Below are 17,710 nucleotides of genomic sequence, written 5' to 3'. Positions count from 1 at the left end.
TCTACACAACTAATTAGTTTTTATTTTGGTAAACTTTTTAAATGTTTCTCTTTTTCTTATATGTTGGCATACAACACACAAACACATGATTTTATGTAAATACTTTGTCTTTTATGTAATCTATATTATGTAATCTATTTTATATAGACATTTCCCATTATAAACAATGTTGTAATGAACAACCAGAATATTCTTCAGTTGCATTTGTCCAAGTACTTGAACACTTTTGAGTTCTTAGGATGAATGCCCACAAATGCTGAGTTGAAGAATATACACGTTTAGCATTGATAATTTTTGTCAAAACTTAAGAGAAATGAATTATTGTTTAGTGTTAAATTATTTTTTCACCAATATAAATGATGAAAAATTGCCACACTAAGTGATCTAAAAGAAAAAATTAGTGCTACCAGCAATTTACTTTCATTTGACATATTTACTGAGTGCTGAGTACTGCTTATGTGTTAGATTCTGTGCTAGTTATGAGGGTTACAAAAGTGAGATGACTCAGTTTTATTGGACTAGTGAAAATTACAGAGAAGTAACAGGCAGTTAAAACATGATATGGTGAGTATGACAGTAAGAATAAATATGGAGAGTTTGTGCACCAGTGTCAGGAATTCAGAAGTCTCTGTAGAGAAAGTGTCATGGAAGCTGAGATCTGAAGGATAAATTAGATTTATGGGGACAAGGGAAGTGGAAGGGAGGCCTGCTTTAGGCCATGAGGAGTAGGTATCAGATATCATGATGCACTCTCAGAGCTGAGTTTTAAATGTCTGGAATACATGCAAGGAGTGAGTCACCAGAGACAAAGCTAGAGAATAAAGCCGAGCTTTGACCACGCAGAACCTTAGAGGTCATGAGTATGGATTCTGAGAATTAACAGGAACTGTAGCAAGGAAGCAATGAGATAGAATCTGAGCTCTAAAATATTACCCTGGCTCTAGTTTGAGGAAAACTTGAAAGCAACCAAATGACAGAGTCCCAAGATCAAAAGGATGTGGAGAATTTGAGTTGGGAAGGCATCTGTCCCAATAGTCCAAGCTTGTCAATTAGACAAGGCAGTAAGGAAGGACAATTTTTAAAGTCAGGTAAACAAAAGCATAATTTATCAAATGGCTCTTCTGTTTTGAAAAAGCAAGCAAACTACTTCTGGGGGGACATGAGAACTCCTACCCACCCACTGTGATCTAAAATTAGAATTAGAAAAACAAGGTATAATAATTTATCATCACCATCATCATCTTGTAGCTGTTATCAGAAAGACTACACTTAAGTATACTTAATTATAGACCTAAAACAGAATGACTCATTCTTAAGTGGAATAGAAGTTCATAATATACTTTCTGTCTCTGTCACAAATGATTCAGAAGCCATGTGGAATGGACTTGCAGGTGAAGGAAGAACATAAGGTCTCCAAAATGCATTGCGTAAAAAGGCAGGGCCAAAACTCCCTAATCTTAAAATGTGAAAAAAGTTAATGATTTAACAGGATCACCTATATGCAACTCCATTTGTGAAACACTTTGTAGAACTTTATGCTCCTCTAGAAGCCAATTAGTATAATTCTAATTCATACTGATGAAAGTCTAGCTGAATACCAGAAAAACTTCTGCCTCATTTTTTCTCTTTTTAATCCTTAGCATATATTGCATTTAAAAATCATTTGTTCACATTTTCATTCTTTTACATAATGTTATAATCATTTGATGTCAGGAAAGCAAACTTAGCAAGCCAAAGACATTATGGGAAAAGGGAAATCTTTTTTTTTTTATTAATTGATTTGAGAGAAAAAGAGAATGAGACATACAGAGAGAAACATCAGTTTGTTTTTCCACTTATTTATGTATTCATTGGTTGATTATTTTATATTTTATGTGTCCTGACCAGGGATCGAACCTACAACCTTGGCATCTCGGGATGACTAACCAATTTAGCTACCTGGCCAAGGCAAGGGGAAAAAAAAATATATATATATATATTTTTATATAAATACTATATATATATAGTATTTTTCTGAACTGAGAAGCAGGGAGGCAGAGAGACAGACTCCTGCATGTGCCCAGGGGTTGATGCTCTGCCCATATGGGGCGTTGCTCCGTTGTAACCGAAGCCATTCTAGTGCCTGAGGTGGAAGCCATGGAGCCATCCTCAGCACCCAGGCTAAGTTTTTGCTCCAGTGGAGCCTTGGCTGCAGGAGGGGAAGAAAGAGATAGAGAGGAAGGAGAGAGGGAAGGGTGGAGAAGCAAATGGGTGCTTCTCCTATGTGCCCTGGCCGGAAATCAAACCCAGGACTTCTACACGCTGGGCCAATGCTCTACCACTGAGCCAGCCAGCCAGGGTTGGCAGGGAATTTTTAATAAGTAATTTACATAATGCTTATCTGTCATCAAGCAAGTATGACCTCCAAAAAAAGTTGTTTCAGCCTTTTTAGGTATACATTATTTTAGCTGATTCAGTTTCTTAGTGATTTTATTCCATGTGCTATATTTGAGATGTCTGACTTCTAACAAAATTACTCCTCTTCCCTAGCCCCCCATACCACTGATAGTTTCCAGGATTGGTATTCTGATACCATTTCTCCTTTAGTTTATGCCTGTATTTATTTAACATGAGCTACATATTGAATCACAGTGTTAGATACTGTGAATAAATATAGCTCATTAAAATTTTTTCCTAAGTGACCTTACTTTCTTATAACAATGGTGCCTACTCATAAAGAATTGAGACAGTGTAAAGAAAATAGGAAACCTAAAACAGCAACACACCTAAAAACATCCAGAAATAACTGTCATTAACAATAAGTGAGCCTGACCAGGTGGTGGCACAGTGGATAGAGCGTCAGGCTGGGATAGGGAGGACCCAGAATCGAAGCCCCAGGTCTTCAGTTTGAGTGGGGGCTCAGAAGCTTGAACATGATGTCGCTGGCTTGAACATTGGATCATAGACATGGCCCTATGGTCGCTGGCTCCAGCCCGAAAGTCTCTGACTTGAAGCCCAAGATTGCTGGCTTAAGCCCAAGATCGCTGGCTTGCTCTGCTGTAGACCCCCAGTCAAGGCCCATATGAGAAAGCAATCGATTAACAACTAAGGTGCCTCAATGAAGAATTGATGCTTCTCATCTCTCTCCCTTCCTGTCTGTTTGTTCCTCCCTCTGACTCTCTCTCTGTCTTTGTCAAAAAAACCTAAAAAAACAATGAGTGAGCATTATTTCAGAATGTTGTTGAACTCAGGACTAGAGGTACTGGGGTATAAGAGATAGTGGTGAACAATGAGCCATTTAGATATAGAACTAAGACTAGACAACTATGAAAATTCTGCAAATAAATACTATGAACATTGACAATGTAAAAATAATAATACAACTAACCCAGACTGGAAAATGGAGGAATGAAAACATGGGAAAAAATGTTAAATATATGATTTCCTCAACCTTTTAGACAGGAAGTTAATCAGTACAGCCTAAAATTGAATCATGTAGTTTTTTTGTTGCTGGGTTTTTTTTTCTTTTTTGTTTGTTTGTTTTGTTTTTTGTGGCAGAGACAGGGAGAGTCAGAGAGAGGGACACATAGGGACAGACAGACAGGAAGGGAGAGAGATGAGAAACATCAATTCTTCATTGCGGCTCCTTAGTTGTTCATTGATTGATTTCTCATATGTGCCTTGACTGGGGTGCTACAGCAGACTGAGTGACCCCTTGCTTGAGCCAGCAACCTTGGGCTCAAGCTGGCAACCTCGGAGTCTCAAACCTGGGTCCTCCACATCCCAGTCCGACGCTCTATCCACTGCGCCACCGCCTGGTCAGGCTGAATCATGTAGTTTTTTAAAGTGACTCTAATCTCTTAATATCTTTGTAACATTTTTTTATAAAGTGGAGAAATTTCTTACAAAAGCTCTTTGAGACAAAAATACATTTATATACAATTTAGAAATTTTTTTGGTCTCACTTTCATTTAGCATTTTTATATTAAATTCAAGTAAAATAAAATATATTCTCTTTAATAAAATTATCTATATAATCTTGCTTTTCCTTCTTGGATCACTATTGGAGGCCACGGGGCAGATCTCTGCCCTGTGTTTGGAGAGAGACAGAGGAATACAGGGAGTGGCAGCTTACCTGAGCATAAGCAGAAACCACCATGGGAACAGTGCTGGGAGAGGAAACTTGAACTCTAGACAAATTGTTGGAGGCTCAATGTGGACAAGTCTGAGAGTTAAAAACTCCAGAGAGGGGACCCAATCACAGAGGGGTGAATACTGAGCTCAACAAGGTTCTCACAGTAAATATCACTGATAACTTTGACCTGTTGTTTAGCATTCTTGGAATAGTTAAGTTTGTTGCAACTAATCCATAATCATTTTTGTTTAAGCATCCATCCATTATTTGTTCTTCACTTTAATGGCTGAATGAAAGACATCATTTATGTCTTGCTTTGCATGAATCCATGACTACTTCCTCCTCACAATCTGCCTGTCTACTTTCATGTCAAAGAAAAAAGTAAACTTAATTTTAAATCATATATCCTTATTAATTTATGCTGTTTTTTTAAGATCACTATTGTGCTGTGCATTTTGACTATGATATGTTTACATTTGAATTTTCTTTTTATTTATACTGCTTGAATTTATTGACCTTCCTAAATCTGAAGACTAACTTTTTTTTTATCAATTTTGGGAAATTCTCAGACATTCTTATTTCATCCCAGTTTCTTTATTTTCTCTTTCTGCGATTCCAATTATACATGAGTAGACCTTCTCACTCTGTCTTTAACCTCCTATAGTTGATTTTATTTTACTATGTGTTTTGCATCCTGAAAGCTATGCGTGCTTTCAGTGTAGCTCCTAATTCACTTATTCTTTTTCAGCTATTTAACTTTTCACTGAATTTAACTTTACTTTTTTTATTTATTATCCCTTGTAAAAGTTATTCTGGTTCTTTTTCCACTTATTGTTGTACATCTTATATTCAATTTTTTATTCTCTTTCATTCTTTTCATATAATAAGCATACTTGTTTTATTTTTGCATTATCTGAAGATTTGAGAGTCAGGCTCTATTATTTGTGTTTCCCTTGATTCTTATACATAATGCTTTGTTTTATTGTATATTATGAAATATTTTTATTGGTAATTTTTTTGTTTTATAATTCTTTAGAGTTCTGTGAAATCTGGGTTGAGAATTTCTTCTTTTAAAATTTTTTAAGACTTTATTCATTTTAGAGAGAAGAGAAGAGAGAGAGAGAGAGGAGGAGGAAAGAGCAGGAAGCATCAATGTGCTTCGTCAAAGCTCCCATATGTGCTTTGACCAGGCAGCCCAGGGTTTCGAACTGGTGACCTCAGCGTTCTAGGTCGATGCTTTATTCACTGTGCCACCACAGGTTGGCGAGAATTTCTTTCTTCAAACAGAATTTGCTTTTGGTTCTAATAGGTGCATCAGAGTACTATAGCTCACAGTGGTTTTAATTAAAAATACTCCTTAGATACCCTAAAAATATTCTTTGGCTTGAGAGCCTGCTTTCCTGCATGAACTTGAGATAGGCTTTCTTGTGGTCTTTCTGTGTTTTTTTAGATGTATATATTATTTCCATCCTCCAATAAGTATAGAATCCTTAGCTTTATGTGTAGGAGTAGCAGTTCTACCCTTATGATTAAAACCCCATGTTAAAACTTAACATTCCTTGGTTACCAAAACCAGTAACTCAAAATGTCCCAGTAACAGTTCCAATGCTTTTGCTCTGATTTCAGACCTCTCCTTAGTTTTCAACCCCTTCATTTTTAGTGAGCTAAGCTATGCATTTGAAAGTTTTTTTAATGTATTTTTCAACATTTCTAGGTGTTTGATTGCAAGAGTTTTCAAGTTACTCGTATGCTGCCTTATGGGAAATGGGAATCTCATTTGTTTTTTATATTTAGTTAATATCATTTGTAAACTTGGATTGAGAACTAGACATATGGCTAAAGACCGAATTTCTGCCACAACAGATTTGCTCCACTTCTGTGAAATATTGGCTAAGCCAAGTTGTTGCTGTGAAATAACATGTTTGATTCTGAACTTCTTACTCAGTGTTTAGATACAATAGAAGGATTGCCGACTGTTGTCAGGGACATTTTATGATATTATGCCATATTTACTCTTGTTTAGTCATTTTGGAAAAGATGACTCAATTTTTTAAGATTTGAAAGAGATTGTTTAAAAATTAATGGCAATCTACATTATATGTCTAAACGTTTTATTTAAAAATAAATGTGCCCTTTCATATGAAGTAAGATTGTAAGTCTACAGGGTTTATGTATGTACATTTAGATTTCAACTTCTTTTCAGATTGCAATGTACTTAGGTATAGTCTTTCTATTCCTACATATTGGTCTAAAGGGCATGTTGAACACTGTCTCTCAGATTAAATTTTATCTTCTGGTAGATGCTTTCCATGATCACGTAGACTAAAATAATGTAGATTCTCTCAGCCTCACCTTTGTAAGCATATATATTTTTTTGTTGTTGTTGTTGATGTGTTTATGTTTTACCTTTCAGTTAGATCTTAATGAAAGAACATAAGCAATTCAGTTCCAAGTATTACTGACTAGGGTATGAGAATTGGTGATTTTTAAGTTTTTGAACTATTACATTTCTCATTTTCATAGCATATGGTATTTAATCCAAGCAGTGCATCAAACACAAAAACTTATCAGAGAGACAGAAACATTGATCTGTTCCTGTATGTGCCCTGACTGGGTATTGAACCCACAACCTTTGCATTTCAGGACAATGTTCTAACCAACTGAGTTGTCAGGCCAGGGCTCAGTAAGCTCTTTAAATCTATGCACCCATGAGAAAAAATGGAAAGATTTACCTTTTTAATCTCTTTAGTTACCCGGAGGTCTCTTTTTGTCAGTAAGCCATTCTGTAAATAGTAAAAATAAAAGTAGTGTTGGTGGTGGAAGTGATAACAATAACGGTAATAACAGAAGCAAACTAATGTTAAGTACATGCTCTTGGCCAAGCACCATATTAAATACTTTAAGTAATTTCCATGGAATCATATTTATTTCTTCCAATCTTACTATTATTTTTATTTCAAGATGAGGAAACTGATATTTAACTGGATTAGCTTAGTTGTCTAAAGTCATAATGCTAATAATAGGTAGAACAGAATTTTGAACACACAGTGGTTTTCCTGATTTAATTTTATTAGATAGTTCCTAGATATATTGTATATATTTTCAAAATTCATGTATAAATTATAGCATATTCTCATATTTTCTGATATATGAAAAACATGCAGCTCTGCTACTGCTGATGATACCAAAGCCTATAAGTCATATCTTACATCTATAGTCTGAATACCTATGCTAGGCTTTTATTATGGCTATTTAATGATTTCATCAACAGCCAAACTGTTGTTTCATTACAAACAGATTTAGTATCTTTGTTACTAAAGCAAAAGACTGAAAATTATGAAGAGTGTGCTATTTGTTTTTCAATCATCTCTGTGTGTTAGGGATTCTTCTCAAATGTTGGGAAATAGGGTTGAGCTAACTGCAAGAGTTATATCCATGGTCCAAGAAACAGTGATCTATAATGTGCATATACTTAGCTGTCCGCTTGCTTAACAAGGTCTCGAAGCAAATTCATCTGCTGTCTTATATAAGAAATTTATACATATTTCATTCATTTTTGTAGATTAAAGTCATCTTCAAAAATATATCAAACACTCAGGTCTTGGCAACTTAACCTTTTCTTTTTTTTTAAAGGTGAATGTTAGAGAAGGTCAGTGTTTGAGTTTACAGTCCTTATCTTAAGATATTTCTCATGCCATAAGAGAAAAGAACAGATATAACTCAAAATTTTCCTAAGACACAGTCCTAGAAACTAGAGAAAATGAGAAAAGCACCTGGGGAAAAATAATGCAAGATACTTGTCGTTGCCATTTTAAACCTTCGATCTCGAATTGTAAAGCTATGTGATTTAAAAAAAAAATTGTAAGATTTTAAAACTCTTTTATAAAGTAATATAGTCTGATAAAGATAAAAAAATGTAAACAGACTGTAGTTGTAAAAACTTAACAAGTAGTCACTCATAGTGTCTTCTGTTGTATAAAAAATGTATAGCTTAAACATAAGGCACTCAAGTATAAATATACTTTTCATTCATTGGGAAGTTAGCAGATTAAGTGAGAAACTGCATAATGAGCCTGATGTCTCTATCATGTGTCCATTCTATTACTGACTTAGGCAATATTTAAACAAATCTCTTGCTATCTCTTCAGCTTCTTTGTGTCTGAGATGAAGACTATATTCTGCATCTCACCATTTCTTTAGATAATGAGCTGTAAGATCTTAAATCCAAAGGAATTGAAATTAAATGATCTGCAAAGTATAATCATTTTTTACATTTGTATTATGATTATGCGCTTCAGAAATATTAATTTACACCTTCCTCAGACTTTTCTTTGTTGATGATAATGGAGGCAAAGAAAACAAATTAATTGCTTTTTTGTGGCTATATAGTAATGTTAGGTCTAGGTCTTCTCATTAACATGTCTCTTTTTTTACTCAAAACTGTTTTAATCTTTTGAAATGAATGTTTTAAAAAGAAAAAAAAACATGAATAACATTAGACTAGGTAACTTTAATAGAATAGTAGTTAGTATCATTCATTTTTATTTACTGTTTTAATTCTCTAAATTGCTTATGTAACGTAACAGTCATGAGTTGGCTACAACATATCTTATTAAAAAACTGCCTTCTGCCTGGCCTGTGGTGGCAGAGTGGATAGAGCACTGACCTGGAACACTAAGGTTGCCGGTTCAAAACCCTGGGCTTGCCCAGTCAAGGCATATACAACAGGCAAACAATGAACAACTAGAATGAAGCTACTACTTCTTTTCCCCACCCCCTATAAAATCAATAAATAAAATCTTAATAAAAGGAAAGGAAAAACTGCCTTCTAAGCACCAGATACTGTTCTTACTCATATTAATTGTTAATATCTGCATTAGTCTTGTTATAATACATGTGCTGAATATAGCCACAATTTATTGATGAGAAAACTGAGACTCAATGAAGTTGACAACTTTGCTTGAAGGCTGTGCTCAAGTACCAACTTTTCCAGGAAACCATGAAAAGTGAGGAAGATTTCAGTAGACAGAAATAGGGAGGAAAGACCATTTTAGGTAATGGAAATGACATGAATAAAGAGTTATGTGTGCTGAAGCTCAAAGTTTGCTAAGGCCATTATAACTTGTATGTTTTGGCTGAAATTTATTGTAACTGTAGAGGATATGTGAGAGATAAAATTGAAAAAGTACTTTGAAGGTAGCACATGAAAGGGACTTCAATGCTTGGGAAAGAAATTAGTGCACAATTCAGTAGGATTTAGGGAGTTAGGAAGATCGGGAGTAGTAGAATTGTAGGATTTGGCATAAGTGTACAAAATGAATGGAAGAAACATCAGAACATAAGTACATAGAACAAGTAAGAGACTATTGTAAGAGAGAAGTCATGAAAGCCCAGACAGCTGTCACTAACTGCAGACAGGAAGAGACGTTGTAAAGGAAGAATGATGTGTCTATTTAGTAGCTGTAGAAAGTAAGGGAGTACTGGAAGGTGGGCCTCACTGCTAGCATCCTGGTGACTATCAAAAATAAGAAACATAGAAGTAAGGTGGTATTTTTGAGGAGCCAAATAATCAACCTGACTTTTAAAATGATAAATTTGATGCGTGTATGGGTTATTTAATAGAAGTATCCATCTGGCAGTTAGAAATGTGAATTTAAGCTTGCAAGTGGACATACATAAAGAGTTATCAGGACACGATCTTGATTTTGTACATTGATTGTATTAAGATAGATGGAATTGAAGTCCTGAAGGTGAATGAAGAGCGAAAAGAGAGGGTTGAGAGCAGGCTTCTGAGGAGCACCTACATTTGAGGAGCAGGAGGTGGAAGAGTTAAATCATTGGAAACAGAGGAATAATATCAAAGGGGAAGAGGAGATCTGGTATGTCTGAGATAGTAAGTCTCTGAAGGTCTGAGTTATTATCTAAAGGGAAGCTACTGAAAAGTTTGATTAGGAGGTCATAAAGTTACTTCTTGGAAGACAGCATTCTAAGGAGTATATGCATTATTAATAAGGTATTAAAATAGGTGGAGAGTGGGTAAAATAAAGACAAAATGAACAGGTAAGAAATAAGCTGTAAAAAATAATTGGATATTTAAAGGTGTGAAAAAATTGAAGGAAAATATTTTCACCTGGAACTCGCAAATGCTTAATATTTATACTTTGCCCCAGATTCTCTTTCTAATTCTCTTTTGCTACTAGTCCTGCAGCCCTGCTACACCTTTAAAACTTTTGTACTTCAGCATAATGATTTACTGTGCACCTGTGTTCTCCCACCTCTCTGTCTTGTTTGGGCACACTGGTTGGATGCTTCTTCACACTAGCTCCTACTCACCTCTCAGGGCCCAGTTCTGATGCTGCCTCTGGGAAGCCATCCCTTATTTAGCTTACAGTAGTCTTTCCTTCTCGGAATTTCAAAATGCTTTAGTCATTTCTTTGGTATGGTGGTTGCCAATTTTTATTATATACTGTATTTATTATTTATGTATTGGACCTGTCTCTCCTTGTAATTCAGGCTCCCTCGGAGGTTTTCTCAAGGTATTGGTGTACCGTCATGGAAAGAACATAGACTGAGAGTTCAGACAATCTCATTTTTAGTTTCTAGCTCTATTATTTACTGATTGTATGGCTTCAGGCTAAGTATTTAATCTTTGTCAGCCTTAGTCTTCTTACCCTTAAAATGCTTATATCACAGATTATTAAGAAGAGTAAATGATGAGGGAAAAAACTAGTTTAAAGAATGAATCTGTTGAAGTTTGGTTTCTTCCCCTTCTTATTCATCTCGACTTCTGTGCCATTACTCAGAATGCTACTGAACAAAAAATTATATGTTCCAGAAATTACTGAATGAATTTGTATTTCTTTGCTATTACTAAATATAGATATAAGGGCTACTATAATTTTTATGCTGATATTTTTTGGGGCAGGTTTTAAAAATATTTTAGGCCCTGGCCGGTTGGCTCAGTGGTAGAGCGTCGGCTTGGCATGCAGAAGTCCCGGGTTCGATTCCCGGCCAGGGCACACAGGAGAAGCGCCCATTTGCTTCTCCACCCCTCCCCCTCTCCTTCCTCTCTGTCTCTCTCTTCCCCTCCCGCAGCCGAGGCTCCATTGGAGCAAAGATGGCCGGGCGCTGGGGATGGCTCCTTGGCCTCTGCCCCAGGCACTAGAGTGGCTCTGGTCGCAACAGAGCGACGCCCCGGAGGGGCAGAGCATCGCCCCCTGGTGGGCAGAGCATCGCCCCTGGTGGGCGTGCCGGGTGGATTCCGGTCGGCACATGCGGGAGTCTGACTGTCTCTCCGTTTCCAGCTTCAGAAAAATACAAAAAAAAAAAAAATATATATATATATATATATATATATATTTATTTTAAATTAAGTTTTAGAGATACAGGTAGGGAGAGATAGAGAGAAAGAGAAATATCTGTTTATTGTTTCATTTATTTATGCACTCATTTGTTGATTCTTCTATGTGCCCTGATGATTGAACACACAACCTTGGCATATTCGGATGATGTTCAAACTAACTGAGCTACCCAGCCAGGGTGGACTTTTTTCAAGGAATTCTTTATTCCAATGGAGCAGAGCATATTACAGATTTGCCATATTTAAAAATATATACACAAAAACCATCTATTCAGAACAAATGACTTTTGTATCCTTAAAGGAAGAAATAAAAAGAACTCTAAAAGAAAATTATATAAATTCCTAGGGAGACTAGATATGTTATTCCAAAGGAGCAATCTGAGAAAGAGTTCTTAGAACTCAATCACATTGTTGAAACTTTGATCTATGTCCATAAGTCTCAGTTTTATATCCCACCTCTATGTGAAATAATATATACAACATAACCAACAGTTCAAATGCTATAGAAATGTTCACCTGAAACCTATGTACTCTTATTGATCAATGTCACCCTGTTAATTTTCTAAATAAAATTTAAAAATTAAAAAAAAATTGTTGAAAATTGAATTAAGTATCTTGAAGCTCAGCCTGACCAGGCGGTGGCAAAGTGGATAGAGCACGGGACTGGAACGGGGAGTTCCCAGGTTCAAAACCCGAGGTCACTGGCTTAAGCGCAGGCTCACCAGCTTGAGTGCGGAGTCACTGGCTTGAGCTTGGGATCATAGACATGACCCCATTGTTGCTGGCTCCAGCCCAAAGGTCACTGGCTTGAAGCCCAAGGTCGCTGGCTTGAGCCCAAGGTCACTGGCTTGAGCAAGGGGTCACGCACTCTGCTAGAGTCCCTCATTCAAGGCACATATAAGAAAGCAATCAAAGAACAACTAAGAGGCTGCAACAAAGAATTGATGCTTCTCATCTCTCTTTTTTCCTCTCTGTCCCTCTTTCTGACTCTCTCTCTGTCTCTGTCAAAAAAAAAGTATCTTGAAGCTCAGATGGAAGAATTATTACATAAAGAGGAAAACCTCAAATTATGAGTGCAAAAAGCAAAAGATAGATATGGAAGATATATCCTATGGTTGTTAAAGGATAAATAGATTCAACCTTCTTGAAGAGTAATTTGTATTCTCCATTAATATTAAGCTGTATAAACTCTATTTTCAAGTACTTATAATTCTAAGATCTACCCTACCGTATAAGAACATGAGTCTAAAAACAAAATGTTCGAAATGCTTTCTGCAAGCTCACTGTTGTAGCAAAAAATCACTAGTTTCCTGGTTAGTGGCTCAGTGGATAGAGTAGTGGCCCAGCATATGGACATTCCTGGTTCAATCCCTGGTCAGGGCACACAGGAGAAGTGACAATCTGCTTCTCTCCCCCTCCTTTTCCCCCTTCTTTCTCTCCTCACCATTCGTAGCAGGGGCTCAATTAGTTTGTGTTAGGCCCCAGTTGCTGGGAATAGCTTGGTTGGTCAATTGCCTCAGCTTCAGGCACTAAAAATAGCTTACTACTCTAGCACTGGTGCCTGATGGGGTTGCCAGGTGGATCCCGGTTATCTCACTATCTTCCCATCACTCACTTAAAAAAAAAAATCACAAGCAACCTAAACGTCATCAGTATGGCATATGTTAAATTAACTAGTAAATGTGCATACATGGGTTTCGATTTAGCCACTAAAGAAAGAAATCTCTGTATACTGATGTAGAATATATGGCCACAAAAGATATTTTAAAAATAAGAGTATATTATAGAAAATATTATAACATGACTTTGTTTTTGTTGAAAATATTTTAATATATGTATACGTGTACAAATGTTTATATATGCATGTATATTTGTTTTCATAAGCATTAAAAACAATTTAGAATACTGCCCGTCACACACAATTGATAGTAATTACCTCTGGGAAATGGGGCTAGAGTGTTGGGTAAGATGTTTACTTCTTTCCATGCTTCAATATAAATCTGTGAGCTTGTGCACTCTTTTACTTCATTTTTATTCTCTTTTGTATTTTCCAAAGTTTCTATAATAAAAATTGTTTATTTAATTAAAAAATTATATATATATATATAATGCAGAATTATCTAGTGGATAATGGTGATGTCATGTAAACCACATTAAAATTCAAATGAATTCAAATTAGAAGCATACTATTAGAAAAAAATTAAAGTGCCTCGTTAGCGCAGTAGGTAGCGCGTCAGTCTCATAGAAAAAAATTAATTAGGTTAGAGTTAATAGAAGCCTTTTTTTTTTATCATTCAAGCAGAGACTGGGCTCTGAGGGAGCTGCCTGGTTCTAAAGCCTGCTCATAGTTTGTTTGCTTGTTCTGTAAGCAGTTTACTCCAGACTTCCAATTTTTATTCTCATTGTATCAGATTTAAATATATTCTAGTGACAATGGATAAGATTATATTCCAGAGAATATAAGATCGAGAACCCTAATATTAGACTGTGATCTAAAGACTAGCCTAAAACTTTCACTTTATTCCAAGAGTTATGGATTCCACAAGTACTAACAAGTGGTATTGTTTGAATAGTCGGAAAGATGGTGACAATGTTGTGAACCTATCACCACTTCTTAAATTGAAACATATTTTAGTACTCTGTGTAGATCTACTCTCTCTATCTCAACTTTGCCTTTTGAGTTTTTATTCATCATGGTTCAGTTTTATTATGGCTACTTTAGTAGTGTATCAAAGATTTTGACTATTTAAGAATAGATTTTTAGAAGCTAATATGCATTCATTGCCTTTTTAAAAATTATGAACAGAGTTGATCTCTGTAGAGTTAGCATTCATTCACTTGTAATAAATAACTTAATAAATATGGCTATATGACAAAAAGCCCTTAACTGTACTCCTACATTGAACATATGATCTAAATAATAATAACTACCATTTGTTTAAAAGTGTATTGGGTGTCCAATATTTTAAATATCTACCCTGATATTTTGGTTGAGTAAACAGTCTCAGAGAAGTTCAGTAATTGTTCTTAGGTCATCCAGATGATAAGTGACGGAGTTAGCTTTTGAATCAGGATTTCCTGAATCCAAAGTTAAGCCTGTGCTCTACTGCCTCTACAATAATATATTCTTTCATTGCCGCTCATTCTCTGCATAATTTAATTACTCTATAACTGGCTTGTTCACCCATCATGCAACATTTCCTCTTCAACCTTCAAACTTATCTTCCCCTCAAAGACCTTAGTCATCACAAACATTATCTAAATTTCTGAATTACTTACCAACGTAAAAAAAATTTTAATCAGTATAATAAGACGATAAGTATATTTACTGGACAGAGCAAAGATGTGGTTGCTATTCCCTGTGTTTATATAATTCAAGGAGCAGGAAATAATTCCATTTCTCTAAGAACATAATGAGAGCCCAAACAAGGTAGCAATGGTAAGAGCTGAGAAGAACACTGTATGTGAGAGAGGTTAGGCACTGGCCACTTTAGTGCAACTCAGTGCAGGTAGCAGAGCAGCCCAGAGGGATTCTAAAGTCTGGTCATGACAGGAAACGGTTCCATGATCCAATAGGGACTTCAGGAGAAGAAGCAGGTTTAGGCAGGAAGGAGATGACTTGAAGTTTGAAAATTATTTTATTGTGTCATATGGGACATATTTAATTATTATGTCATCTAGCCTTGCTATTTCTCTAGATGTAGGCCCTTGAAATGTGACTAATTTGAACTGAGATGTATGCACCAGATTTATAGATTTAGGACTAAAAAAGAATGTAAAATATTGTATTGATATTTTTATATTGGTTGCATGTTGAAAACCATTTTGGGTATTAATTTAACCTGTTTCTTTTTGCAACTTTATTTTTAAATAAATAAATTTTTATTAATTTTAATGGGGTGACATCAATAAATCAGGGTACATATATTCAAAGAAAACATGTCCAGGTTATCTTGTCATTCAATTCTGGTGCATACCCATCACCCAAAGTCAGATTGTCCTCCGTCACCTTCTATCTAGTTTTCTTTGTGCCCCTCCCCCCCTTCTCCATCCTTCCCTCCCCCCGCCCCCCGTAACCACCACACTCTTGTCCATGTCTCTTAGTCTCATTTTTATGTCCCACCAATGTGTGGAATCCTGCAGTTCTTGTTTTTTTCTGGTTTACTTATTTCACTCTGTATAATGTTATCAAGCTCCCACCGTTTTGTTGTAAGTGATCCGATGTCATCATTTCTTATGGCTGAATAGTATACGATGGTGTATATGTGCCACATCTTCTTTATCCAGTCTTCTATTTTTTTTTACAGTGATTAAAGCCTTTAAGCAAACTCTTGGCCAATACAGCAAGAATCCATAAAAGAATAGTGTCCTTAACATGTTCACCAAGTCCAAGTTGGCTCCAACACCATGCCAAATCCCTGAAAAATGCAACCCAACCCCAATTCAGTCTGTTAGGAGCTGTCATAAGGAGCAGGAGTCCAGGAAAAGTCTGCATGGCACTAGAATTGTTGTCACAATTCTATACTTTGTAGCTCACGTCCAAGTCCCAATGACCGCTGCTTCTAGCTGGTAATGATTCAGGTAGACTGGAAAAGCCATCTGCAGCATGTGTGGAGATGTAGCTTCTGTTCTCCTCTGCCTGGAGAGATGAGACCAGGTTGCTTTTCCCTGGAGCTCTGCGACTGTGACATGGTAAAGAGAACCTTGGGATACACTAAGCTGGGTGGCAAAGGTAGATTCATAATAGAAGTTGGCAAAAGGGGGAAAGAGAGCTCTAAATTAGGAGTAGGTCCCAGCCTGAAATATGAGTGGGGCATTGAGGTAGGAGGGATAAAGGAAACACTATATATTAAGCAAAGCAGCAGAAAATAGGACTATCAACACCCACAACAGAGATCTTCGAGGGAAGAATTAAAAACCTGACTATTCAGGCACGACATAGTTAAGTTTGCCACTTTTTTTTAATGTGGCAGCTAGGAAACTTAAAATAGCACATGTGTCTTACGTTGTAATTCTGTTGGACAGCACTAATATATATGGAAATTTGTAATAGATAGTTAGAAGTGCAGGACCAAAATTAGAGCAAAACATCTAGATTTGGAACTAACCTATGTAAAGGTGATATCTGATGTTATGTGATGATTAGATAAAAATACCACTGTACAGGGTGTAGAAATGAGAAAAATGCTAACAAGTATAGGACAAGAAGAGAAAGTGTAACTAGGAGAAGCAAGACTCCTAAGTGGCAGGTAAGTCTGATTAGGATAGAATTTCAAGAAGGAAGGAGTGGTTAATGTCATTGAATGATAGGCCAGAGAGGAAGAGGAGGACTGAGAAAAGGCCATTGAATTTGGTTGATACAGAAGCAGTCTTAGTAGAGTACAAGAAGGATTGATTGCAAGAGATTAGGAAGTTGTAGGTTGATGAAGTAGGCTGTGTATATAAACTGTTCTTTCAAGCAAGAAGTCCACTTGGGAAGATAATAATCACTTGACTGGAGCAGAGTCCAGGAAAATGTGAGCATGTTTGTTGGCTGAATAAAAGGATCTTTGAAGCAGCAGTGCTTAAAGTTGTAAGAAAGAGAAGATAATTTCTATAGTAAGGTCCTAATGCAATGTGTCCTAAACCTGAGTGCATAATGGAGTCACCTGGGGAAACTGTCACAAGGGCAAATTCCCAGGTCATATCCAACATATAAAGAAATCATATTCTCTGGAGGTTTGTCTTCTGTAACACATTTTAACAATTTTTCTAGGTGATTATGATGTACTGTATCTAATTCATAAACAAGTCAAAAAAAGTAAGGATACAGTTGAACACACCAGTGAAATAGCTGACCATAGCATCCAGAATGGATAGAAAGCCAATTGGGGTTAGAATAGGGCCAGTCGACCAAGAACTACAATTAAGGATTAGCTTTCATTATTATGAGTGTGCACAGGTTCAGTATGAATGAGTGAGAAAGCTAAAAAGGTAGTAGATGTCGATCAGAGTGGGAAGTTGCAGAATTCAGGACCTTGGAGACCAAGCAGTTATAAAATATGGCTGTGTGTGTTTGCTGTGGGAAAGATAAAAAGAATGAGTCATACACATTGTAAGACCTGTTAGTTTGGTGACTCTTATAAGACAGTGGTAGTTAGTTTTGGAGATAAGGAGGAAGAACTAAAGGTTGAATCAGTATAGAATTATTTAGACTTAAGATTTCGCTAAACCTTGGCGTGAGTGTCGTTGGAACC

General features: G+C 36.2%; 1 protein-coding gene across 2 annotated transcripts in view; it reads left to right on the top strand.

Annotated features, from left to right (window-relative positions):
• CWC27 (CWC27 spliceosome associated cyclophilin) overlaps window positions 1-17,710 on the top strand; it is a 215,258-nt gene that overhangs the window by 101,640 nt on the left and 95,908 nt on the right. The gene's annotated exons all lie outside the window — the stretch shown is intronic.

The sequence above is a fragment of the Saccopteryx bilineata genome, chromosome 1 (genome assembly GCF_036850765.1).
Source record: "Saccopteryx bilineata isolate mSacBil1 chromosome 1, mSacBil1_pri_phased_curated, whole genome shotgun sequence".
Taxonomy (NCBI): Eukaryota; Metazoa; Chordata; class Mammalia; order Chiroptera; family Emballonuridae; genus Saccopteryx; species Saccopteryx bilineata.
Note: the sequence above shows the minus strand (reverse complement) of the source record. Positions and strands in the feature narration are given on the sequence as shown.